Source organism: Hyla sarda, chromosome 3 (genome assembly GCF_029499605.1).
Source record: "Hyla sarda isolate aHylSar1 chromosome 3, aHylSar1.hap1, whole genome shotgun sequence".
Lineage (NCBI taxonomy): Eukaryota > Metazoa > Chordata > Amphibia > Anura > Hylidae > Hyla > Hyla sarda.
Window position 1 is genome coordinate 348,053,136 of NC_079191.1, and position 26,451 is coordinate 348,079,586.

The 26,451-nt window shown below is 44.2% G+C and overlaps 1 protein-coding gene across 1 annotated transcript in view; it reads left to right on the forward strand.

Moving 5' to 3' along the window:
• RMDN2 (regulator of microtubule dynamics 2) overlaps positions 1 to 26,451 on the forward strand; it is a 211,024-nt gene that overhangs the window by 27,477 nt on the left and 157,096 nt on the right. The window contains exon 2 of the mRNA XM_056567519.1: positions 24,468 to 24,550. The gene's annotated coding sequence lies outside the window, so the exon portion shown is untranslated. The remainder of the gene's footprint in view (positions 1 to 24,467; positions 24,551 to 26,451) is intronic.

Here is a 26,451-nt window from a genome sequence, read left to right on the forward strand (position 1 = left end):
TCACTATTTCCTAGATGTCCTTCTACTTGCAAATTAGTTACTCTGTCAGGTCTGTTGGTTAATATTAAGTCCAGTAGAACACCCCCTCTGGTAGGGCCCTGCACCATTTGGGACTAGTGATGTCGCGAACATAAAATTTTCTGTTCGCGAACGGCGAACGCGAATTTCCGCAAATGTTCGCGAACGGGCGAACCGGGCGAACTTCCATTGACTTCAATAGGCAGGCGAATTTTAAAACCCACAGGGACTCTTTCTGGCCACAATAGTGATGGAAAAGTTGTTTCAAGGGGACTAACACATGGACTGTGGCATGCCGGAGGGGGATACATGGCAAAACTCCCATGGAAAATTACATAGTTGATGCAGAGTCTGGTTTTAATCCATAAAGGGCATAAATCACCTAACATTCCTAAATTGTTTGGAATAACGTGCTTTAAAACATCAGGTATGATGTTGTATCAATCAGGTAGTGTAAGGGTTACGCCCGCTTCGCAGTGACAGACCAAACTCTACGTTTAACGCACCACAAACAACCGCAAACAGTCCATTTGCTCAACCGTAAACTCCCCATTTGCACAAGGTTGAATACCAAGCCAGCCATGTCCCGTTCCTTGTCCTCACTGATGTCATTGACGGTGTCTTCCTCCAGCCCCCAGCCACGTACAACACGAAGGCTCCCCGAAAGGTGACAACAAGCCCCCTGGGACGCCTGCTGTGTTTGGTCTTACACCTCCTCAAAGCCACCTTCCTCCTCTGACTCCTCTTCTTCAGACTTATCTCTCTGCGTTGCCTCTCTCTGCGTTATTATAAGGTGTGTTAAGTAGTAGTAGAATCGGGAGATGGAAAAAGATGCTTTGTTGGTCCTTCTACTTCAAATTTGGGGCACTGCACGTGCAATCTAATGTGCCACCAGATAGGAGTGGTGTGTTAAGTAGTACTATTCATATCAGTTTAATCCCTGTTACGTCCCCTATCAGGGGCCGTGTATATGGGATCGATTTTAGGAACCGGGAGATGGAAAAAGATGCTTTGTTGGTCCTCCTACTTCAAATTTGGGGCACTGCACGTGCAATCTAATGTGCCACCAGATAGGAGTGCTGTGTTAAGTAGTACTATTCTTATCAGTTTAATCCCTGTTATGTTCCCTATCAGGGGACGTGTATATAGCATCGATTTTAGGAACCAGGAGATGGAAAAAGATGCTTGGTCGTCCTACTTCAAATTTGGGGCACTGCGCGTGCAATCTAATGTGCCACCAGATAGGAGTGGTGTGTTAAGTAGTACTATTCTTATCAGTTTAACCCCTTAAGGACCAGGCCCATTTTGGCCTTAAGGACCAGACCAATTTTATTTTTGCATTTTCGTTTTTTCCTCCTCACCTTCTAAAAATCATAACTCTCTTATATTTCCATCCACAGACCCATATGAGGGCTTGTTTTTTGCATCACCAATTGTACTTTGTAATTACATCACTTATTTTACCCTAAAATGTACGGCGCAACCAAACAAATATTATTTATGTGGAAAAATTGAAAAGAAAACCGCAATTTAGCAAATATTGGAAGGTTTTGTTTTCACGCTGTACACTTTCCGGTAAAAATAACATGTTTTCTTTATTCTGTGGGTCAATACAATTAAAATGATACCCATTATTATATTCTTTTCTATAATTGTACCGCTTAAAAAAAATCTCAAACCATTTTAACAAAATTAGTATGTTTGAAATTGCCCTATTTTGACTACTTTATAACTTTCTCATTTTTCCGTATATGGGGCGATATGAGGGCTCATTTTTTGCGCCATGATCTGTAGTTTTTATGAGTATCACTTTTGCTTTTTATAAATTTTTTATTATTTTTTTTGGAATAAAATGTGACAAAAAAGCAGCAATTTTGGACTTTTTTTAAATTTTTTTACGTTTATACCATTCACCGTACGGGATGATTAACAATATATTTTAAGAAGCCAGGTGAGGGGACCTCCAGCCCCCATGCTGGATGATCGGATCCCCGTAGCAGCGTTGCAGGCGATCCGATCATCCGTTCAAAGTACCGCAATGCCGCAGATGCCGTGATCTGTATTGATCACAGCATCGGAGGAGTTAATGGCGGACATCCGCGCGATCGCGGATGTCCGCCATTACCGGTGGGTCCCTGGCTGCTGATAGCACCTGGCACCTACCGGGCATGACGCGAGCATGTACGTCATGGTACGTCATGGTGCGTTAAGTACCACGTCACCATGACGTACATTTATGTCCATTGTCGTTAAGGGGTTAATCCCTGTTACGTCCCCTATCAGGGGACGTGTATATGGTATCGATTTTAGGAACCGGGAGATGGAAAAAGATGCTTGGTCGGTCCTCCTACTTCAAATTTGGGGCACTGCGTGTGCAATCTAATGCGCCACCAGATAGGAGTGGTGTGTTAAGTAGTACTATTCATATCAGTTTAATCCCTGTTTCGTGCCTTTTTTTTGGTTTGGTTTTTGAAGCCACAGTGCAGCACCAGAGGCCAGAAAAATTAGGCATGTACACATGCCTGAAAAATTAGGTATTGTTGCAGCAGCTGCTGTAGCAGCGGCCAGAAAAATGTATGTTTGTTTCCCAGGAAGAAAGTGCCCTAAAACATTGTGGCTTGAACCCTAGTTGGTGGCATTCAGAGATAAAATACAGCAGCGTGTGGACCATTTTTTAGCCCAAGGCAGCTCATCTCATCAGGCCTTTTTTAGTCAAATGTATCGCCCACTGTCAGTCCCTTCGGGATCCATCCCTCATTTATCTTAATGAAGGTGAGGTAATCTAGACTTTTTTGACCAAGGCGACTCCTCTTCTCAGTGACAATACCTCCTGCTGCACTGAAGGTCCTTTCTGACAGGACACTTGAAGCGGGACAGGCCAGAAGTTCGAGCGCAAATTGGGATAGCTCAGGCCACATGTCAAGCCGGCACACCCAGTAGTCAAGGGGTTCATCGCTCCTCAGAGTGTCGATATCTGCAGTTAAGGTGAGGTAGTTTGCTACCTGTCTACCTGAGGGTGGACCCCGAAGGGCTGTGGCGATGCGTAGGACTTAAAAAGCTCTGCATGTCCTCCATCAACAACACGTCTGTAAAGCGTCCTGTCATTGCCGGCGTGTTCGTGGGAGGAGGAGGATTACTTTCACCTCTTCCTCTGTTAGATTCCCGTTGTGCTGTGACATGACCCTTATACGCTATGTACAGCATACTTTTTAATTTATTTTGGAACTGCTGCATCCTTTCTGACTTGCGGTAATTCGGTAACATTTCAGGCACTTTCTGCTTATACCGGAGGTCTAGTAGCGTGGACACCCAGTACAGGTCGTTCTCTTTCAGCCTTCAACAGGCACGACAGCATGAAAGACCCCATTTGCACAAGGTTGGATGCCGAGCTACTCATGTCCCGTTCCTCGTCCTCAGTGATCTCACTGAAGGTATGTTCTTCCCCCCAGCCATGTACAACACCACGGGTACCAGATAGGTGACAACGAGCACCCTGGGATGCCTGTTGAGGTTGGTCTTCCTCCTCAAAACCACATTCCTCCTCTGACTCCTCTTCCTCACAATCCTCTTCCAGCGTTGCCGCAGGTCCAGCAAGCGATGTTGATAAGGCTGTTTCTGGTGGTGATGGTGACCAAAACTCTTCCTCTTCACGCTCATCTATGACACTCTTCGCAGGGCAAGCTCCAGGAAGAAAACAAACAGTATGATGTCGCTGATGGTGCCTTCGGTGCGTCTGACTAGGTTTGTCACCTACTCAAAAGGACGCATGAACCTACAGGCATTGCGCATGAGCGTCCAGTAACGTGGCAAAAAAATTCCAAGCTCTGCAGAGGCTGTCCTAGCACCCCGGTCATAAAACTAGTCATTAACGTCTTTTTCTTGTTGGAGCAGGCGGTCGAACATTAGGAGTGTTGAAATCCAACGTGTCGGGCTGTCGTAAATCAAGCGCCTCACTGGCATGTTGTTTAGCCACTGGAAATCTGAAAAGTGTGCCATGGCTGTGTAGGAATGCCTGAAATGGCCACACACCTTCCTGGCCTGCTTCAGGACATCCTGTAAGCCTGGGTACTAATGCACAAAGCATTGTACGATCAGATTACACACGTGCCATGCATGGCACATGTGTCAACTTGCCCAAATGCAATGCCGCCAGCAAATCTCTTCTGTGGTCACAAACCACTTTGACAATCTCCAGTTGGTGTGGAGTCAGCCACTGATCCACCTGTGCGTTCAGGGTGGACAGGAGTGCTGGTGCGGTGTGACGCTCTGCTTTCAGGCAAGTCAACCCCAAGACGGCGTGACACTGCCGTATCTGGGATGTGGAATAGTACCTGGGGAGCTGGGGGGGGTGCCGTTGATGTGGAGCAAGATGCAGCAGCAGAAGATGACTCAGCCGAGGAGGTTATGGAAGAGGATGGAGTAGGAGGAGTAGAGGAGGTGGCAGCAGGCCTGCCTGCAAGTCGTGGCGGTGTCACCAAATCCTCCGCAGAGCCACGCATTCCATGCTTGGCAGCCATCAGCAGGTTTACCCAATGCGCAGTGTAGGTGATATACCTGCCCTGACCATGCTTTGCAGACCAGGTATCAGTGGTCAGATGGACCCTTGCCCCAACACTGTGTGCCAGACATGCCATTACTTCCTTTTGCACAATCGAGTACAGGTTGGGAAAGGAATTTCGTCTGGGTACCTTCCACTGCCGTGTCCCAATAGCTACAAATTTTTTGAACGCCTCAGACTCCACCAGCTTGTATGGTAAAAGCTGGCGGGCTAAGAGTTCAGACAAGCCAGCTGTCAGATGCCGGGCAAGGGGGTGACTTTGTGACATTGGCTTCTTACGCTCAAACATGTCCTTGACAGACACCTGACTGTGGGCAGATGAACAGGAACTGCTCAAGGTGAGAGACGGAGTGGCGGATGGTTGAGAGGGGGCAAGGAGGGCAGCAGTGGTTGACGTGGCTGAAGATGCTGGACCATGAGGAGGATGGCGGCTTTGAGTTTTTGTGCTGCTTGTATTCATGTGTTGATCCCATAGGCATTTGTGATGTGCGATCATGTGCCTTCGCAAAGCAGTTGTACCTAGGTGGGTGTTGGACTTCCCACAACTCAGTTTCTTTTGGCACAGGTTGCAAATGGCATTGCTGTTGTCAGAGGCAGACACACAAAAAAAATGCCACACTGCTGAGCTCTGCAATGACGGCATTCTGGTGGGGACAACAGCATGCGTTGATTGGCATGCTGTCTGGCTGACCCCGGGTGCTGATGCATGCTGTCTGACTGTGCCACTAGCTCCTTGCGATGACCTCCCCCTGCTTCCAACTCGTCTCCTCCTCCTCTCTGTCTCCCCATCTGAACTTTCCCCCTGTTCTTCTTCTCTTCTAGCGGGCACCCACGTGACATCCAAGGACGCATAATCATCATCAACTGCTTCACTTATATCTGACAACTCAGCAAAGTAAGCAGCAGCGGGTACAACATCATCATCATCACACCGTACGTCAATGTGTGTAATGCTGCCTGACTGAGACATATCCCTGTTATCTACATCCTCTGGCAATAATGGTTGCGCATCACTCATTTCTTCCAACTTGTGTAAATAACTACTCTGGCGGATCAAGGGAAGCAGCTGCGGTGCTAGTGTTATCGGTGGCAGCAGGCGGGCAAGTGGTAACTTGAGAAGTGTCCTAAGCTAAGCTGGAGGAGGATGGTGCGTCAAGGTTCCGAGCGGAAGCTGTAGAAGATTGGGTGTCCTGTGTTAGCCAGTCAGCTATGTCCTCAGAACTTTTCGAGTTCAGGGTACGTGGCCTCTGAACACTGGGCATTATTCTAGGGCCAAAGGGAATCCCAGCACCATGACCACGACGGCCCCTGCGGGGTGGCCTGCCTCTGCCTGTCATTTTTTTAGTATTAGTGGTACTATGCGTGCAAGCTACTGTGACAACAGATATGAGTGGCACTGTGCACTGGCAAAAGTTGGCAGAGTAGACACTGTAGGTCTGACACACACGCTTGCAGACAACTAACTGCTATTCAGTCTATTACAGTCTAAATATTTTTTTTTTTTTAAATATACACTACTGTTACACCAGATATGAGTTGCACTGGTGTGACACTGTGCGCTGGCAGGCCCTAAAACGCACACGTGTGAAGGAAACTGACTGCTATTATTTCACAGTCAAATTTCTATTTTTTTTTTTTTTTTTTTTTTTATGCACACTACTGTTACACCAGATATGAGTTGCACTGGTGTGACACTGTGCCCTGGCAGGCCCTGAAACGCACACGTGTGAAGGAAACTGACTGCTATTATTTCACAGTCAAAAAAGTTATTTTTTATTTTTACATGTACACTACTGTTACACCAGATATGAGTTGCACTGGTGTGAAACTGTGTCCTGGCAGGCCCTGAAATGCACACGTGTGAAGGAAACTGACTGCTATTATTTCACAGTCAAAAAAGTCATCAGAATTTTTTTTTTATCTCCAAATATTTCTACCCATAATAACTCCACATTATCGTTTCCCTCCCATATATCCTCCAGTAGTGCGGCCTTCAGACTCTATTTCACATAAAGACAAACTCCTCCCCCTTTCCATTTTGTCCGATCCTTCCTGAATAGACTATAACCCTGTATGTTGACCGCCCAGTCACAGCTATCGTCCAACCAAGTCTCTGTTATACCCACTATGTCATTATTTTCCTCAGACATCAACCACTCCAGTTAATCTGTTTTACTGGACAGACTAATGGCATTAGTCAACATGCAATTCTAAGGTGTATGTTTTTTGAAGCCTATCCCTATTAACTATTCTAACTCCCCCCCCTCCGGTCAACCCCCAAGTACATTAATAAGTCCCCCCCTCTTTATCTACACTATCTTCCCCCTCTACGTTGTAAGTTCCCTCCCCCCCCCAATCCCTAGTTTAAACACTCCATCACCATTCTAGCCATCTTCTCCCCAAGCACAGCTGCACCCTCCCCATTGTGGTGCAGCCCGTCCCTATGGTAGAGCAGGTATCCGACAGCGAAGTCGGCCCAGTTCTCCATGAACCCAAACCCCTCCTTCCTACACCAGCTTCTAAGGACACTCCACCTACCTCTTACTTTGTCATTGGTGCCAACAAGTACCATGACCGCTGGGTCCTCTCCAGCCCCACCCAGCAACCTGTCAACCCAATCCGTGATGTGCCGAACTCGAGTGCCAGGAAGACAACACACTTTTTCGGCGATCCCAGTCTTTGTGACAGATCGCCCTGTCTGTTCCCCTAATAATTGAGTCTCCCACTACCAGTACCTGTCTGGCCTGCCCTGCACTCCTCCCTCTCTCCTTACTGGAGCAGACAGCCCCCTGGCAGTCAGAGGCAGAGTCCTGCTGCAGTACTGCTAGCTCTGAAATGGCATCCCCCTCATCTGCCAACCGGGAAAACTTGTTGGGGTGTGCCAGATCAGGAATAGCCTCCCTAACACTTTTCCCTCTACCCCGTTTTCTAACTGTAACCCAGATAGCTGCCTGACTGTCCTGCACCTCCGTCCCACTATCCTCCCCCACCTCTACCCCAGAGAGTACTTGCTCAGCGAGCAGGAGACTCCTCTCCAAATTGTCAATGCGTCTCAGTGTTGCCAGCTTCTCGTCTAGATCCAGGCTCTGGGCTTCCAAATGAACAAATCGCACACATCTTGCTTAACGATATGCACCCTAAAACTGCTGTTCAAGGATTGCATACATTGCGCAAGATGCACACTGGACTGCATTTTCCAACATAGAGGCCATACTAGATTTGGGGATTGCAAACATTTACAGTAAAAAAACTATCAAATATTTCAATTAAACTCCCTTTGGTCAGACAGAAAAGCATACAGCAGCTGATAACTACTGCTAGAAATAAGAATTTTAAATAGAAGTACTTTACAAATCTGTTTAACTTTCTGGCACCAGTTGATTTGAAAAAAAAAATGTCACCAGAGTACTCCTTTAATGCCAGATTATGGGCACCAACCCCAAACAAATATATACATTTGTGCTCAAAAGTTGGCATTCCCTAGTTGTTTTGCTCCTTTATTAATCATGACAATACTAAAAATCCCCCAAATGGCCCTTATCAAAAGTTTACATACCCTTGAATGTTTGGCCTTTTTACAGATACACAAGGTATACACAAACAGGTTAAAATGTAAATTAAAGGCTAATTCCCAATGACTTTAGAGTCTCTGTAAAAATAGTTAATGAGTTTGTTAGCTCTCATATGGATGCACTGAGCCATGGGGAGCAGAAAAGAACAATAGACCTGTGTAACAAGGTAATGGAACCTTAAAAAGATTTAAAAAGGAGGATATAAAAAGATATCTAAAGCCTTGAAAATGCCAGTCAATTATGTTCACTAATAAAAAAAAATGGAAAATTTAGGGATCTCTGCTACCATGCCAAGGTCAAGTAGACCAAGAAAGATTTCAGTCACAATTTCCAGAATTGTTCATGAGGCAAAGAAAAAAACACATAGGTAACCTAAGGAGAAATGTTGGTAATCTTTGGTAAAAGATGATGTGGTTGTTTCAAGGAGCACATTAAGATGATATTTTAACAAAAATGAGCTGCATGTTCGAGTTGGCAGAAAAAAGCCTTTACTGTGGCAATGCCAAAGAGAAAAAAAAAAACTGTTACAATATGCCTGACAAGACCAAAAGAGAACTTTATGGTCACAACTATAAGTGCTATGTTTTGTTTTATGACTGTGATTGTGTTGTTTTATTGCTATTCACTACAGTCATTTAGGTAACCCCTTAGTATTACCAATTTTATGTTGGCCCAAACAGAAAAGCAGATATAGTAAAGAAAAAAAAATCAGCGTCTGTTCTCTGATCAGAAGCCCTGCGCCTGCACTCACAAATCATTCATTCCCCGATGTGGGGAGAATGTACAGCGCTGCTGAGGCTCACAGTTAAAGGACATCTGTACTAATGAATGTGACATATTCCTGTGCCCGGGCTGCAAAAACAAATAAAAAAAACTTTGACTCCTCACGGCTCCTTACATGACAGTGCACTCAGCCTATCACTGGCAGAGGCGGGACATCGCTGTGGCCGGTGATACGCTGACGGCTCTGTAACAGCATGAGGACCGCAGCAGAGGACCGTGAAGCCATTGCTGTTGCAACGGGGGAACGTAGGAAGGTAAGTCAAAGTTTATCTTGTTTATTTTTGCAGCCCGGGCACAGGAATATGTCACATTCATTAGTACAGATGTCCTTTATCTGTGAGCCGCAGCAGCGCTGTACATTCTCCCCACATCGGGGAATGAATGATTTGTGAGCGCAGGCTCAGGGCTTCCAATCAGAGAACAGAAGCTGATCAGAAGCTCTGTGCCCGCGCTCACATTAATTCGTTGCCCGACGTGACGGTAGAATGTACAGCAATGCTGCGGCTCAGTTAACCCTTCCGGGGACGTCGCTGGGGGGGGGGGGGGTCAGGAAGCAGAGCAGTGCCCGTGGGTCACATATGATTAGTTCCCTGATGTGGGAACAGCGCGCTGCGGCTGCCAATTCACTCATTCCCTGATGTGGGGACTGCGGGGTGAGAAGCTGCGGGGGGAATCATGATAGTGCTGCAGTTGACATGTTACTAATTCCCCCGCCATGGGGACCGTGCGCCTGTGGGGGGTATCGGCTATCATGATCTAGCCAGTCTCCATTGTCATGTCAGCCGCAGCGCTGATACAGGGTATTCAGTACATTGTGACTCGGGCGCAGGGCAGGGCCTTGGGTGAGAGCCTCCTTCCCTCAGGCAGGCATTGGGTATTACAGCATGACAATGGCCCAAAACACACACAATTTAAGAAGCACATTAAAGGAAATCTGTCACCAGTGTCATCTGCACTAACCTATCGGTACCGCCAGGTAGTGCAGGTCATAATGATGACAACGGTACTTACCTTGTCCCGGTCCGTGCAGTCGTTCTTTGGTAATCTTCTCCGGTTTCTTCACCTCTTGGCCCGACTTGGAGCATGGGCGGAGCTTAGTGACATCAACGCTGCTGTTCTCTAGCAGCGGGACCCAGCAGAGAGCAGCAGCAGTGATGTCACTAAGCTCCGCCCATGCTTCAAGCTGGGCCCGGAGCTGAAGAATCAGGACAAGATTAACCAAGAACGACTACATGGAACGGGACAAAGTAAGTACCGTTGTCATCAGGTTAGTGCAGGTGACATTGGTGACAGATTTCCTTTAAGGTTCTGGGGTGGTCTAGCCAGTCTCCATTCCATAGAAAATCTGTAGAGTAAGCCGCAGATTCCTTTTGCCAAATGCCAACCTCAAATGACTTGGAGAGGATCTGCAAAAATAAATTGGACAAAATCTCTCCTAAAATATGTGCAAACCTGGTGGCTAAATGCAAGAAACACCTGTGACTGCCAACAAGGGTTTTGCCATCAAGTAATAAGTAGTTTTTTTGCAAAGGGGTCAAATGCTTATTTCACCGTGTAAAATGCAAATCAATGTATAACTTATTTGAAATGCCTTTTTGTTGTTATCCTGTCTCTCACAGTTCAAATAAACCTGACCATTTCTTTGTCAGTGGAAAAACATACAAAAGATTAAAGGGGTAGTCCAGTGGTGAAAAACTTATCCCTATCCTAAGGATAGGGGATAAGTTTGAGATCGCGGGGGGTCCGACCGCTGGGGCCCCCTGCGATCTCTCTGTACGGGGGCCATGCTCTTCGGCCAGATAGCGGGTGTCGACCCCCGCACGAAGCGGCGGCCGACACGCCCCCTCAATACATCTCTATGGCAGAGCCGGAGATTGCCGAAGGCAGTGCTTCGGCTCTGCCATATAGTTGTATTGAGGGGGCGTGTCGGCAGCCGCTTCGTGCGGAGGTCGACATGCCCCCTTCCCGCGGGCTGTCGGGACAGGAGATCGCAGGGGGCCCCAGCGGTCGGACCCCCCGAGATCTCAAACTTATCCCCTATCCTTAGGATAGGGGATAAGTTGTTCACCACTGGACTACTCCTTTAAAGAAACTGGCTTTTACTAAGATATCTAATTTTTTAAACTTACATTTTTTTTTATTGAAATAGTAATGAGATTATACATTGTGTAAGGGTAGAAGTGTTTATGCTCTAATATGATATCAGCAATATGGTAGCGTCCAATCTGCCAACAGTACGATTATGAAATAATGTTTTTCCTATGATTCAGACTAGAGCAAACTTACAGTAAATTCGATTCGTCACGAACTTCTCGGCTCGTCAGTTGATGGCTTTTCCTGCATAAATTAGTTCAGCTTTCCGGTGCTCCCGTGGGCTGGAAAAGGTGGATATAGTCCTAGGAGACTCTTTCCTAGGACTGTATCCACCTTTTCCAGCCCACCAGAGCACCGGAAAGCTGAACTAATTTATGCAGGAAAAGTCAGCAACCGCCGAGCTGAGAAGTTCGTGACGAATTGAATTTACTGTAAGTTTGCTCATCTCTAATTCAGACCATTATTACATACTGTGCGGTAATGACTGTGCTGTGTGATACATCTGCATTACCATGAGGCCACCATGGCTATAGACCAGTATTCTTCAACTTGCGGACCTCCAGATGTTGCAAAACTACAACTCCCAGCATGCCCGGACAGCCATCGGCTGTCCGGGCATGCTGGGAGTTGTAGTTTTGAAACATCTGGAGGTCCGCAGGTTGAAGACCACTGCTATAGACAATAGTGACAAACAGCTGACAGCTGACCTACATACCCAGATGACAAGTGTTTCTCATTCACTTTCCATAGCTTGTGTATGATACAATTAGGCTCTTCAAACACGTCAATCACTGAGTAAAGAGACAGCTGGAAGCAGACAATGCACGCTGCTTTCCTTTCATCAGAACAAATAAACACCTTTCCCAATCCAGTGAGTAGTCTCATTTATCCAGATAATGATGTACATATGAGTGAGGGGTGTCTAAAAGATGTATATGAAAAGTGTCATCTAACTAATATTAACTACATGTGTGGTCCCTCGAACTGGAATAACCAATGCTTGTTTATAATTCTGCCTATCCATCCATATATCTATACCCAATTCCGAGTACAGTGATCTCCCAACTTACAATGGCCTCAACATACAATAGTTTCAACATACAATGGTCTTTTCTGGACCATTGTAACTTGGAACCAGACTCAACAACATACAATGCTATTTAATCTGCGAAACGTGTCAATGGCTGGAAGAACCGACCAATCAGAATGGATATTTCACTGGTAAAACCCCTGTATTTCTAAAGTGCATGCACTGACTGGTGTCTGGTAGCGCCCCCTACAGTACAGGGGGGTAAATGTTCTGTACTCTTTACCTGTGCCAGGGTTAGCTTCTCCTTTGGGCATCAGGTGAGGGCGGCTCCATTTTTCTTTTTTTAGGACATTGCATGTTATGTGCAGGACCCTGAAGAAGCTCCAGTCCTCTACATAAACCATTGTTTCCCAAAGAGGGTGCCTCCAGCTGTTGCAAAACTACAACTCCCAGCATGCCCGGACAACCTTTGGCTGTTCGGGCATGCTGGGAGTTGTAGTTTTGCAACAGCTGGAAGCACCCTGATTGGGAAACACTGACATAGACAGTGATTACAGCTCCCAGCAGCTCTTTATTACTTTTATATGTAAGGATTTGCTTTATCTGTATTAGTTATCTACTTATTTTTCTTTAATTCTCACTTTTTCCCATTTTTGGATGACATTTTGGGGCTTCAGAACCAATTACCAGATTTCCATAGAGTTCTGGTCTCAACATACAATGGTTTCAACATACAATGGTTGTCCCAGAACCAATTAATATTCATGACTGAACCGGTAGTGACACAGCGGTAACAAAAGCAGGGATCCCACCAGTACCAGGACACAGAAAAAATAATACAACACCCTACATCCGCTGGTAATGACTAATGGTAGGAGATACTGAGGCCGTGGGCGATCACCATCGAATGGGTAAACAACTGAAATGTGACCAGTCACGGAAAGCGGTGTAGCAAAGCCCCATGACACTGTCAAAACAAGAAGGGAACAAGAGAGAGAAAAACAGACAGGCGGGAGGGAAAGAGGAAAGAAACTCAGGGGACTCCCGAAAAGTGTCCAAGGAAAACCTACTAACAAATAGTGATGAGCAGCATTGCCCACATTCGAATTCGTGATATTTCGCGAATATATAGACAAATATTCATCTAATATTCGCGAATTTCGTGTATTCGTCATATTCGCATATTCGAGGAAGAAAACAGTGAGGGGGTGGGTAACTTTACTATTGGTTGCTAGGGATGTTATTGATAACCTCTGACAAGTGTATTGGCATCATTCTAATTGGCCCACAAGTGAAAAGAAGGAATATGCGAATATTCACATAGGCGAATATGCGCATATGCAGAAAAAAGTGAATGTTCGTAATTTCGAATATATAGCGAATATATTCGCAATATTCGCGAATTCGCGATATTCACAATAAAAATTCGAAATGAGAATATTCGCGCCCAACACTACTAACAAAGGTGTCAGATTTATCCGTGTCAGATGCCACCAACTCCTTCATTCTACAGACCTTGTTTAAAGGGGTATTCCAGGAAAAAACTTTTTTATATATATCAACTGGCTCCAGAAAGTTAAAACAGATTTGTAAATTACTTCTATTAAAAAATCTTAATCCATTCAGTACTTATGAGGTGCTGAAGTTGAGTTGCTCTTTTCTATCTAAGTGCTCTCTGATGACACATGTCTCGAGAACCGCCCAGTTTGGAAGCAAATCCCCATAGCAAACCTCTTCTACTCTGTGCAGTTCCCGAGACAAGCAGAGATGTCAGCAGAGAGCACTGTTGTCAGACATAAACGATTTTTTAATAGCAGTAATTTACAAATCTGTTCAACTTTCTGGAGCCAGTTGATATAAGAAACAAAGTTTTTTCCTGGATAACCCCTTTAAGGTCTCCACGAACTCCACCTTAGATGGTGTCACCGAGGATTTCCAGTGCCAAGGGATCCACCCTCACTTCCACTGCCATTATAACAGTTGTGGCAGTAAGGAGAAATATAAACTCTATGTTAATATGTGTAGTGATTGTCTAAGGTCACATTGAAAGAAAATGTTGAAGGGATTATCCAGTGACAGAAAAACTGAGCTAATTTCTTCCAAAAACAGCACCACACCTGTCCTCAGGTTCTGTGTAGTATGACAGCTTGGCTCTATTCACTTTAATGGAAATGAGCTGCAAAAACATTCCCAACCAGCGGACAAATGTGGCGCATTTTTACATTTTTTTTTAAAGAAATTAGTTTTTTCTAATGGTGGATAACCCCTTTAAAGATTACAGGCACAGTAAAATTGTTAAGTAAATCATTGAATGTATAGTGGGGCAAGAAAGTATTTAGTCAGCCACCAATTGTGCAAGTTCTCCCAAAAATGAGAGAGGCCTGTAATTTTTATCATAGGTATACCATAAGGTGATTTTAGTACATACCTGGCAGGCAGTAATGGACATGCTTAGGAAGGATCTGCGCTTGTCTTAGGGCTAAATGGATATGTTGTGAGACTACCATAAAACTGGTAGTCTCACTTTTTGTGTACTGGTATTTACTGTTTGACTTTTCTTTTTTGACTACAAATCCCAGAAATCCAGTTTCCTCCTTCCCACACATCAGCCACCCCACCCATTGAAACATAAATGAGCTGCATCCATTCAAAAGACCTGTGGTTTTCAATCAGGGTGCCTACAGCTGTTGCATTAGTTGCAGATTGATCTATTTTCCACCAAGCGATCCCTCCACCCATTGAAGCAGACAGGCTCCCTGTCATCAGCTGACTAGTGAGTCAGGTCTCGGCCGCATTGCAACCTGGGAAAAATCTGAGACAACTGTCATTTTGAATGCTGTTAATAATAAATATTGGGGTGAAAATCACATAAGAATTGTGAGAAAACCGTCACACACAGGTACAGACACTATATCATGAACTACACTAACTTTACAGCCCCTGTAGCATAGTCAAATAGAAAAAAATCCTGGAATACCTCTCTAACTATGAGAGACATAATGAGAGAGAAAAAATCCATAAAATACGATTTTCAAAGAATTTACTTGCAAATTATAGTGGAGAATAAGTATTTGGTCAATAACAAAAGTTCCTCTCAATACTTTGTTATATACCCTTTTTTGGCAATGACAGAGGTCATATGTTTTCTGCAAGTCTTCACAAGGTTTTAACACACTATTGTTAGTATTTTGGCCCAGTCCTCCATGCAGATCTCCTCTAGAGCAGTGATGTTTTGGGGCTGTTGCTGGCCAACACAGACTTTCTACTCCCTCCAAAGGTTTTCTATGGGGTTGAGATCTGGAGACTGGCTAGGCCACTCAAGGACCTTGAAATGCTTCTTATGAAGTCACTTCTTCGTTGCCCGGTTGGTGTGTTTGGGATCATTGTCATACTGTAAGACCCAGCCACATTTAATCTTCAATGCCCTTGCTGATGGAAGGAGGTTTTTACTCAAAATCTCACGATACATGACCCCATTTATTCTTTCCCTTACACGGATGAGTCGTCCTGGTCCCTTGGCAGAAAAACAGCCCCAAAGCATGATGTTTTCACCCCCATGCTTCACAGTAGGTATGGTGTTCTTTGGATGCAACTCAGCATTCTTTTTCCTCCAAACACGACGAGTTAAGTTTTTAACAAAAAGTTCTTCTTTGGTGTCATCTGACCATATGGCATTCTCCCAATCCTCTTCTGAATCATCCAAATGCTCTCTAGCAATCTTCAGATAGGCCCAGACATGTACTGGCTTAAGCAAGGGGACATGTCTGGGCTGCACGATTTGAGACCCTGGTGGCGTAGTGTGTTACTGATGGTAGCCATTGTTACTTTGGTCCCAGCTCTCTGCAGGTCATTCACTAGGTTCCTCTGTGTGGTTCTGGGATTTTTTGCTCACTTTTCTTGTGATCATTTTGACACCACGGGGTGAGATCTTGCGTGGGGCTCCAGATCGAGGGAGCTTATCAGTGGTCTTGTATCTCTTTAATTTTTGCTCCCACAGTAGATTTCATCACACAAAGCTGCTTGCCTATTGAAGATTCAGTCTTCCCGGCCTGGAGCAGGGCTACAATTTTGTCTCTGGTGTCCTTCGACAGCTCTTTGGTCTTGGCCAGTGTAGTTTGGAGTGTGACTGTTTGAGGTTGTGGACAGGTGTCTTTTATACTGATAACAAGTTCAAACAGGTGCCATTAATACAGGAAACAAGTGGAGGACAGAGGAGACTCTTAAAGACTCTTAATGAATTCTTAAAAAATCAGACAAAGTGTTTTATGGATTTTTTTTCTCATCATTTCTCTCATTGTTTAGTTATACCTATGATAAATTACAGGCCTCTCTCATCTTTTTAAGTGGGAGAACTTGCACAATTGGTGGCTGTCTAAATACATTTTTGCCCCACTGTAAATGGATTCTGTCACTAGGTTTATATTGCTCTATCTGAACAGAATTCAGTAGAACAATGTATTACTTACTTTGTTCTGTGCAACCATTCTCCTGAAGATGAGCACCATGTCGCATTCTCCTTCTGCCCACAGGCCTTGTCTGTTAAAGGGGTTATCCAGATATCCGGATCTTTCTATAAATTAGTGGTAATCCTATGACTTTTTTTAGTGCAAGGTGATCACTGTTTTAAAACATGAGCCAGCCTCCCCGACGTTTCACCAGTAACCTGACTTTGTCAAGGGTTTGTGAGGGTTAGTAGCCTCACAAACCCTTGACAAAGTCAGGTTACTGGCAAAACGTCGGGGAGGCTGGCTCATGTTTTAAAACAGTGATCACCTTGAACTAAAATAAGTCATAGGATTACCACTAATTTTTAGGAATGTCCATATATGCAGGGGAGATGTCGGGGTGCAGCCAGCTGTCGGTCCCGCTGTGGAGGCGGTGTAAAGACAGTGAAGAGGTACCTGGTATGAGGGTAGCCTGGCAGGGCTAGCCTCACTGTCAGGTGGAAAATCTGACTTGTCTTTATTAACAGCATAAAGGCAGTACAGTTTAGGACAAACTGTCCTAAACTGTACTTCCTTTATGCTGTTAATAAAGAGAATATTGAAAAATACATCAAGACTCTGTGGTTTTGCGCCGGCAAGCATCCAAGTTAGATTTTCCACCTGCCAGTGAGGCTAGCCCTGCCAGGCTACCCTCCTACCAGGTACCTCTTCAAAGTAAAATTGGTGGCACAGAAAAAAAAAAGCCTATATGGGTCTGTAGGTGGAAAACTGAAAGAGTCCTTAAGGGGTTAAACCTCCTACTACATTGTGGGCAGTAATGAACTAAGTGGGCAGGTCCTATGTGAATAGGATATCATAAGAAGCAGGAAAATGCAGTAAGTGGCTGGGAACGGGTGCCAATGGATAGTAATAAGCCAGGTGAGTATGGCTTTAATTTTCCAGCACCTGGACTTATTCATTTAAAAAAAATTCTCCGGAAAACCCCTTGAACATTTTAGCCAATGCCTGTATTGATGTCTATATATTATAGTTATGAATATTTTCCCCACAAATGATTAACTGCTCCATTACTTTGCAATGTAAATTATTTCCTGTACAATGTCCGTTACTGTAATTAAAACATATGATGACTTTGCTGCCAAAACTAAATCTATGATAAAAATTCCCTAAAAGACATTACCCCTCAAACGTGAATCATAGAGAAGTCATAACCTAATGAAATATTTAGGGTTCCTGTGAGGTCACAGAGCACTGTTTGAGTTACTGCATTTTTAGAAGATCCAAAAATATTCAATATGATAATCATTCTTTCTTGAACTTTTATCCTAGGTTGACCCTTTAGTTTTATATCTGCCCTATGCTTTATTTTTACTAGACATTCCATCTTTTACATTCTTCATTCACTAAAAAAAAAAGAAGTCTACTGAAGTCAGGCCAAGGAGACGGATAGATAAAGGAGGCACAGTGTTGTATCCACATGTTGTTGAAGTAGTGCATGAATTAATATTTATGTTACTATACATTTCTGGTGATGCTCAATTGGAGAACACACACAACGAGTTTCACCTCACTTAAGTGGCAATGTGTAGCAAGGGTACTGGTATCAAGCAAAGCAATTATAGGAAAACTACCTGTTTTAAATATTGTGGGCTATACTACATGGAACCATTACACTTCAAGGTTCAGTCTCTCAATGTAGGAAACAAGTGAAGGATAAGGGGTTATATTAGATAAATAAAAAAAAAAAAACTTTTTTGTATAAACAGTGCCACACTTTTCAACAGGTTGTGTCCGTTATTGCAGCTCGGTCACTTCAGTCTATGTCAAGGTTTAACCCCTTAAGGACCGGAGGTTTTTCCGTTTTTGCATTTTCGTTTTTTGCTCCTTGCCTTTAAAAAATCATAACTCTTTCAATTTTGCACCTAAAAATCCATATGATGGCTTATTTTTTGCGCCACCAATTCTACTTTGTAATGACGTCAGTAATTTTGCCCCAAAATCTACGGTGAAACAGAATAAAAAATCATTGTGCGACAAAATTGAAAAAAAACCCGCAGTTTTGCAACTTTTGGGGGCTTCCGTTTCTAAGTAGTAAATTTTTCGGTAAAAATGACACCTTATCTTTATTCTGTAGGTCCATACGATTAAAATGATCCCCTACTTATATAGGTTTGATTTTGTCGGACTTCTGGAAAAAATCATAACTACATGCAGGAAAATTAATACGTTTAAAATTGTCATCTTCTGACCCCTATAACTTTTTTATTTTTCCATGTATGGGGCGGTATGAGGGCACATTTTTTGCGCCGTGATCTGAAGTTTTTAACATTACAATTTTTGCATTGATAGGACTTATTGATCGCTTTTTATTCATTTTTAAATGATATAAAAAGTGACCAAAAATGCACTATTTTGGACTTTGGAATTTTTTTGCGCGCACGCCATTGACCGAGCGGTTTAATTAATGATATATTTTTATAATTCGGACATTTCCACACGCGGTGATACCACATATGTTTATTTTTATTTTTATTTACACTGTGCTTTTTTTATTGGAAAAGGGGGGTGATTCAAACTTTTAATAGGGGAGGAGTTAAATGATCTTTATTCACTTTTTTTTTCACTTTTTTTTTGCAGTGTTATAGGTCCCATAGGGACCTATAACACTGCACACACTGATCTTCATCATTGATCACTGGTTTCTCATAAGAAACCAGTGATCAACGATTCTGCCGGATGACTGCTCATGCCTGGATCTCAGACACTGAGCAGTCATTCGGCGATCGGACAGCGAGGAGGCAGGAAGGGGCCCTCCCGCTGTCCTGTCAGCTGTTCGGGATGCCGCGATTAGCCGCGGCTATCCCGAACAGCCCGACTGAGCTAGCCGGGAACTTTCACTTTCACTTTTAGCCGCGCGGCTCAGCTTTGAGCGCGCGGCTAAAGGGTTAATAGCGCGCGGCGCCGCGATCGGCGCTGCGCGCTATTAGAGGCGGGTCCCGGCTTCACTATGACGCCGGGCCCGCCATGATATGACGTGGGGTTACTGTGTAACCCCGCGTTATATCAGAAGAGCAGGACCAAGGACGTACCGGTACGTCCTTGGTCCTTAAGGGGTTAAACTTGAATAACTTTACTGCAGTGCTTGCAATATCCAATGCGTAGTAACAGTCTCATATAACAGTTCTTAGGTTGCTTAGCGACTGGCAGAAGTTGCGGACCTTGCATTAAACTTATAGTCTCTGAATTTAGGGAGAGATGTGCAGATCCGTCCAGATTTAGGGGAAATATTGGGTCCGGTGATACTGCAGAGTGCTTAGGGGATGACACACTCTATAATTTAGATCATTCAGCCGTTGCCGCAAGGCTCAGGCCTAACTCACTGAGATTACTGCTATACAGGTCTTGCTTGCTTGCTATCCAGGAACAAGAGAGAGATAAGATGGCCACCGCTCCCTTATATGGGCAGGGGGCGTGGTTATTTTGATTGGTCTGAACGTCTGCCACTCACTTTACATGGTATCATGGGATTGCTTACATCACAGGATCTATATACATTGCAAAACCCAAAATGAGGCTAGAGATACCAAAGTGAGGCTTGGAACGCATCACATGACCCGAAGGCCCTGCGACACCATGGAAACAAGTAATTAACCATTTATATGTAGAAATAATACTTTATACATTATTCTATGGACAAATCAAGAATCTATACACTATAATAGAGGCGACTAGGGGCGGACTGACTAACATATGTTACTAAGTCCTAGGGACTCTGGCTACGGGGACCCATAGATAAATAAGTACCGTATGAAATACGGTACTGGGACACCACAATAATAAGGACTGGATCGTGCTTCATTTATAAAATGCAATTAAAAATATACAAAGCAAATAATGCAATTTATCCTCAAAGCACAGGGCCCTTGTGCCGAGGGAAACAATGTATAAAATAGAATTGTATAAAATATAATTACAAAAAAATGCTATTATAAACCATCAATATGTTGAAACAAGCACCGATAGCTAGCATTAGCATTGAGAGAGAACTAATATCTCTTTCGATAGTCCAGCCTCTGGTAATCCCGAAATGAGCTCAAGTCCCATAAATGGTAAGGATTCCGAGATAATGAAAGCACAAAAGATGGAATATAGTTACCAGCCTGTAGAAAGTCCCAACGTTTCGTCACTTGGGGATAAGAAGTAAGGTCCGCACACTTGGGATGGTAACAGACGCTGGCATGCGTCTCCGCGGCGGTCTGCCTGCCACAGACCAGTTGGAATAGAAGCCGCTTCCAAGGTAGTTCGCTGTAGATGATATCGAGCGATATGGAGATGCAGACCTCAAGGTATCCTGATGGTGTGTGACGTCACAGGCGCTGGGCAGTGCTGCCTGGAAGTTGGACTTGGGATCGATAGGCTGGTTTGCAAGGCTGGATCGGAATCATCCGGTATATAGTCAGGTATCGGTGATGTAATAATAGTATAAGTACACCTAAACGCGTTTCAGGGCTCTCATATGCTAAACACGGCCCTTTCCTCGGTAGGCATATGTATTTTTTGAAGCTCTAGATCCTTTATATCTTTGTCCGGTCATAATCAGATAAATTGGGATACTTGGGATAAACAAAAGATTGGAACGGATCATTACAAAGGTATTTAACATGCAAGACCCGAACTGGCAACGGGAATAGCCGCTAATGGAGTAGGTGCTTGCGGATATTGTTACCGCATCATGTGAATACGTTTATGAAACATAGTGAACAACAACAATAAGACATCCTAAACTAATAGTTTGGCTACACAGTGTTTGAATGATAGCACTACACAGTATTTAAACGGAGGGTTGGGAATGAAAATGAAAATAGAATTAAATATAAAACAACCTAGAAACTATAAAAATGAGAATGAAAATGATAAATCCATATAAATAAAATCAAAACTAAACAAGATGATATAGGTAGAAAACAAATAAAAATACATACTAATAGAAATGAATAAATAAAAATAATAATACAGAAAAGAAAAAATAGAAAAATGAGGGGTTGGTTACCATATAAATTTACTATTTTCATTTCCAACACCAGGTGTAAGTGTACAACCTCCTTACCTCGGCTAGTTAATTGTGAGCTGCACAATCCCCCCAGATTTGTAAATTACTTCTATTAAAAAATCTTAATCCTTCCAGTAGTTATCAGCTGATGAAGTTGAGTTGTTCTTTTCTGTCTGAAAACAGTGCTCTCTACTGACACCTCTGCTTGTCTTAGGAACTGTCCAGAGTAGGATCAAATCCCCATAGCAAACTTCTAATGCTTCGGACAGTTCCTGAGACAAGCAGAGGTGTCAGCAGAGAGCACTGTTGTCAGAAAGAAAAGAACAACTCAACTTCAGCAGCTGGTAACTACTGGAAGGATTAAGATTTTTTTAATAGAAGTCATTTACAAATCTGTTTAACTTTCTGGAGCCAGTTGAAGGTAATTGCTACTGTCAACTTTTTTTTTTCCAAAAGCTTACAGTATCTTGTAAATGAAAAGCTATATAATTTTTTATTCACTAAGAGCTAATCCTTGTGTGCAGAAATTCAAGAGCTATGACATGATTCATAATCAAAAGCAAGAAAAGAAAACAGAAATAACATTAGCATAACAGCAGACAATACATCATAAGGGTATGTTCACACGTAAGCAGATTTGATGCGTAGGATTTGATGCGAAGGATTTTCTGCTGCATATGTCAATGCAAACTCCTAATCTGCAGTTACAAATCCTGTGCATCAAATCTGCGTGTGAATGTACCCTAAGAGTAGGGTCACATGTGCTGTATTTTGCTGCAGATTTTCTGCAGCTTTTTTTGTTACCCATTTACTTCAATGGGTAGAAAAATATGCAACAGCAATTTACGGCACGTGCGACCCTACCCCAAATGTTATCACTTCATGGTCAATTTCAAGCACGTTCAATGGGCCAACACATGTCAAACTCTACAGCTCACCAGAGCGAGATTTTACTCCCCTTATCATCACAAAAAGGAGGTGTCTGGCAGTGGCTTCATCCTCTCTCCCTGTTGACATGCACACTCAGCCTACAAGGCTTCAACTGCAGCCAATGGCGTTTTATTCCGGCATATGCATCACTGCACTTGATGCGTTCACCAGGATGTAGAGCCACAGTATGGGAGCCAAGAAGAGGGTAGAGGGGGCACTGTTGGTGGTGGTGGTGGGGGGGGGGGGGGCAACTTTTAATTGTGTGGGGGAAACTACTGTGCAAGGGCCCTATTAAAGAGGACTACTGTGTGGATGGAAAATTTGTGAGGAGGGTAAGGAAGGTGCTGGAAAATTCTGCAGAGATAAGTTGTACCTGAAAGATGTTATCATAAAGTTGTTGGAAACTCAGGTCTTAAAGGGGTACTCCGCCCCTAGACATCTTATCCCCTATCCAAAGGATAGTGGATAATATGTCTGATCGCGGGGGTCCCGCCGCTGGTGACCCCCCGCATTCTACCATGCGGCACACACCTGTAACGGCTTCCGGAACCGTTGGAGGCCCTCAGGCTAATACCATCCCGACCACAGGGACGTAAGATCGTGACATCACGACACTGTCACGCCCCCTCCCATAGACTTGCATTGAGGGGGCGGGGGGTGATGTCACACGGGGCCTCACGATCTAACGTCCCCATGGTCGGGATGGTATTAGCCTGAGGGCCTCCAGCGGTTCCGGAAGCCGTTACAGGTGGGTGCCGCATGGTAGAATGCGGGGGTCCCCAGCGGCGGGCCCCCAACGATCAGTCATCTTTTCCCCTATGCTTTGGATAGGGGATAAGATGTCTAGGGGTGGAGTACCCCTTTAACCTGATGTGGTAGCCCTGGGGGGGGGGGGTAGGGTAGTTGGAATGTTGTAGTAGATAAGGGGTTAATGTTAACCCTATAGTTCATGATGCCAGGCTGAGGGCTAGTATGCTGAGGTAATTCTCCGGCCTATCGCCGCCCTTCCCAGAAACGATAGGTGCATGTAATAAAATGACTGAAGGTCCACAAGGTACTTGAACTTGAACAAACTTTACTTAAGTGCTTGCAGTACATCCAATGAACAATGACAGTCTCAGGCAAACAGTCTTTATATATCTCAATGACTGACAATTGTTGCGGACCTTGAATGATATTAAAAGTCTCTGAATTTAGGGTAATTATTGCAGATCCGTCCGGATTTAGGGGATAGATAAGGTCCGGTGATCCTGCAGAGTGCGTGGGGATTGATACACTCAGAAATTAGAAGTTATCGGCCGTCGCCGCAATGTTCAGGCCTAGACTCACTGATCTCAGCAGCGCAGATGCTTCTTGCTTGCTTGCGCAGGAACAAGAGAGCGAGAACATGGCCGCCGCTCCTTTATATGGGCAGGGGGCGGGGCTAATCTGATTGGTCCGAACACCTGTCACTCACTGTTACACAGTGTGATGGGATTGACTACGTCACAGGGACCTCCAAAGGTCCTCAAGCAGAAATACCATAGAGTTCACCTAACCATGGAACCCGCAGGTCCTGCTACGCTATTTCCAGGTAATTAACTATTTATTTACATTTATACAATCTGATACGTCCAAATCTTAAGTGGTTACTGGACAGTTACCAACTGAATGAGAGGTGACTAGGGGTGAACTGGCTATGGGGACCCACAATAAAAGGGACCGGATAGGATACCGTACCGAGACACCACACTGACAACAGACAAAGGTATGTAGAGACCTTTCCTAAAAGTTGTCGAGTATATGACCAATAAGAGCTTATAACAAAAGAAATATATCACAAAACGAAATTTTTTTACTGCTCAATTTTCAGTTAGAAAATTATTCAAATCTTTTTTTACTCAGTTTCATTTGAAATAACATAAATGTAAATGTTTCGTTAAATGTAAACTTTAGTTTTCATTTACTTTGGTTAAATTCTAATAATTTGGTAAATATTTTACCATAGGAGGGTCTGGCCCTAGCACTGAAATAGGAGTGGGCTACAGTATCCGTTTTATTGAGGCTTTCCACTCTGGTTAACAAGTCATGGTAAGTGTTTTATTTGGTGAGCAGCCTTGTCAATCCAAATTTATTTGGTGTAAGTCTAAACTGCTAAACAACAATCACATTCATTTTCCATGTAAGATTTTTTACAGACTCTTCAGCAAAGCCATTTTCCGTGCCCCTAACTCATTCAGTCATTTTAATAGTATTACCTGTAAACTAAAAGGAAAGCATTATGCGGGCATGTTAAACAGAAGCAATTTATATTGAGGGATTTAAAGGCTACAGAAAATAGACTTAGCAAATGCCATAACTGCATGCATAGAAGTCATTAGGAAGAACAATTCATAACTCGATAAGTCAGTTAGCGTGCATCCGCTCTATGGTCCTTACTTTGTTTGTTTTGTCAGTGTTGTCATGTTGATAAGAATTCAGTTTCATAAAACTTTAAAGTGGACCTCATTGCAAGTTTTAGGGTATAAAGTAAGGACATTGTTGTATAAGGCTTTCGGCCCTGAATCTGTACATACCTCTTATTAGTTCATTCACCCCTTCAACACTAACACATCTGAGTTTAAAGGGGTACTCCGGCCCCAAGACATCTTATCCCCTATCCTTTGGATAGGGGATAAGATGTCTGATTGCGGGGGTCCCGCCACTGGGGACCCCTGCAAGCTAGCATGCAGCACCCACCTGTAAGCATGCAGCACCCACCTGTAAGTGTTATGCCTACCAACCATGGGGACGGAGTATTGTGACGTCACGACTCCGCCCTGTGTGATGTCATGCCACGCCCCCTCAATGCAAGTCTATGGGAGGGGGGCGTGACGGCCGTCACGCCCTCCTCCCATAGACTTGCATTGAGGGGGCGGGGAGTGAGATCACACGGGGTGGAGTCGTGACATCACAATATTCTGTCCCCTTGGAGAGCTTCCAGCAGTGCTTACAGGTGGGTGCTGCATGCTATATTGAGGGATTCCCCAGTGGCGGGATCCCCGAAATCAGACATCTTAACCCCTATCCTTTGGAGCTCCCTGGGCCCATCTCGGCACTGGAGGGGTCAGTTAAAGAGGTATTCCAGGCAAAAATTTTTATCCCCTATCCAAAGGATAGGGGATAACATGTCTGATCGCGGGGGGCCCGCCGCTGTGACCCCCTGCAATCTCCCTGCAGCACCCGCATTCTATGCTTAGCAGCGTCTCTAGTTTCGGAAACCTCTGGGTTTCCGGGACTGGGGACGTGACGTCACGCCACGCCCCCTCCATTCATGTCTATGGGAGGGAGCGTGACAGCCGTCACGCCCCCTCCCATAAACATGAATGGAGGGGGCGTGGCATGACGTCACGTCCCCAGTCCCGGAAGTTTCCAAAATTAGAGATGCAGTCCCCGCATAGAATGCGGGTGCTGCAGGGAGATCGCAGGGATAAAATGTTTTTGCCCGGAATACCCCTTTAACTTTATTAGAGGTATGTGTGGATTCAGAGTCAAACTCCCTACACAGCCATACCCTACCAAAAACTGGATTATGTGGATATGTCATATCAATATGGTAATACCCCTTCATATACTGTTATGATGACAGAATACTCTGTTTTCATAAGCTGCAAATATGTCAAGCTCTGACCATTTTCAGTTTGCCGAAATTACGAAGTCGCACACCTCTTAGTAAATCCAGCAGCTTTGTGTCTGCCAGTTGCACCTGGTGTAGTTTTTTATGACTTCTGGTGTCACACATCAAATCTAAGAGTTTGTGTGAGAAGGGTGCCTCCCCTGTATGCCCCCTCCGTGCAGAGCCAAATCAATGCCCAAATTAATATGCTGTCACTACTTAGAGGGGTTGTCCTGGTATTAACATTTATTTACATATGCCTGGAAGTGGAGTAAAAATAAAAAAGAAGTATTGGTTGTCTATCCCAATCCACAGCTTCCTGATCCGCTATTTCCTG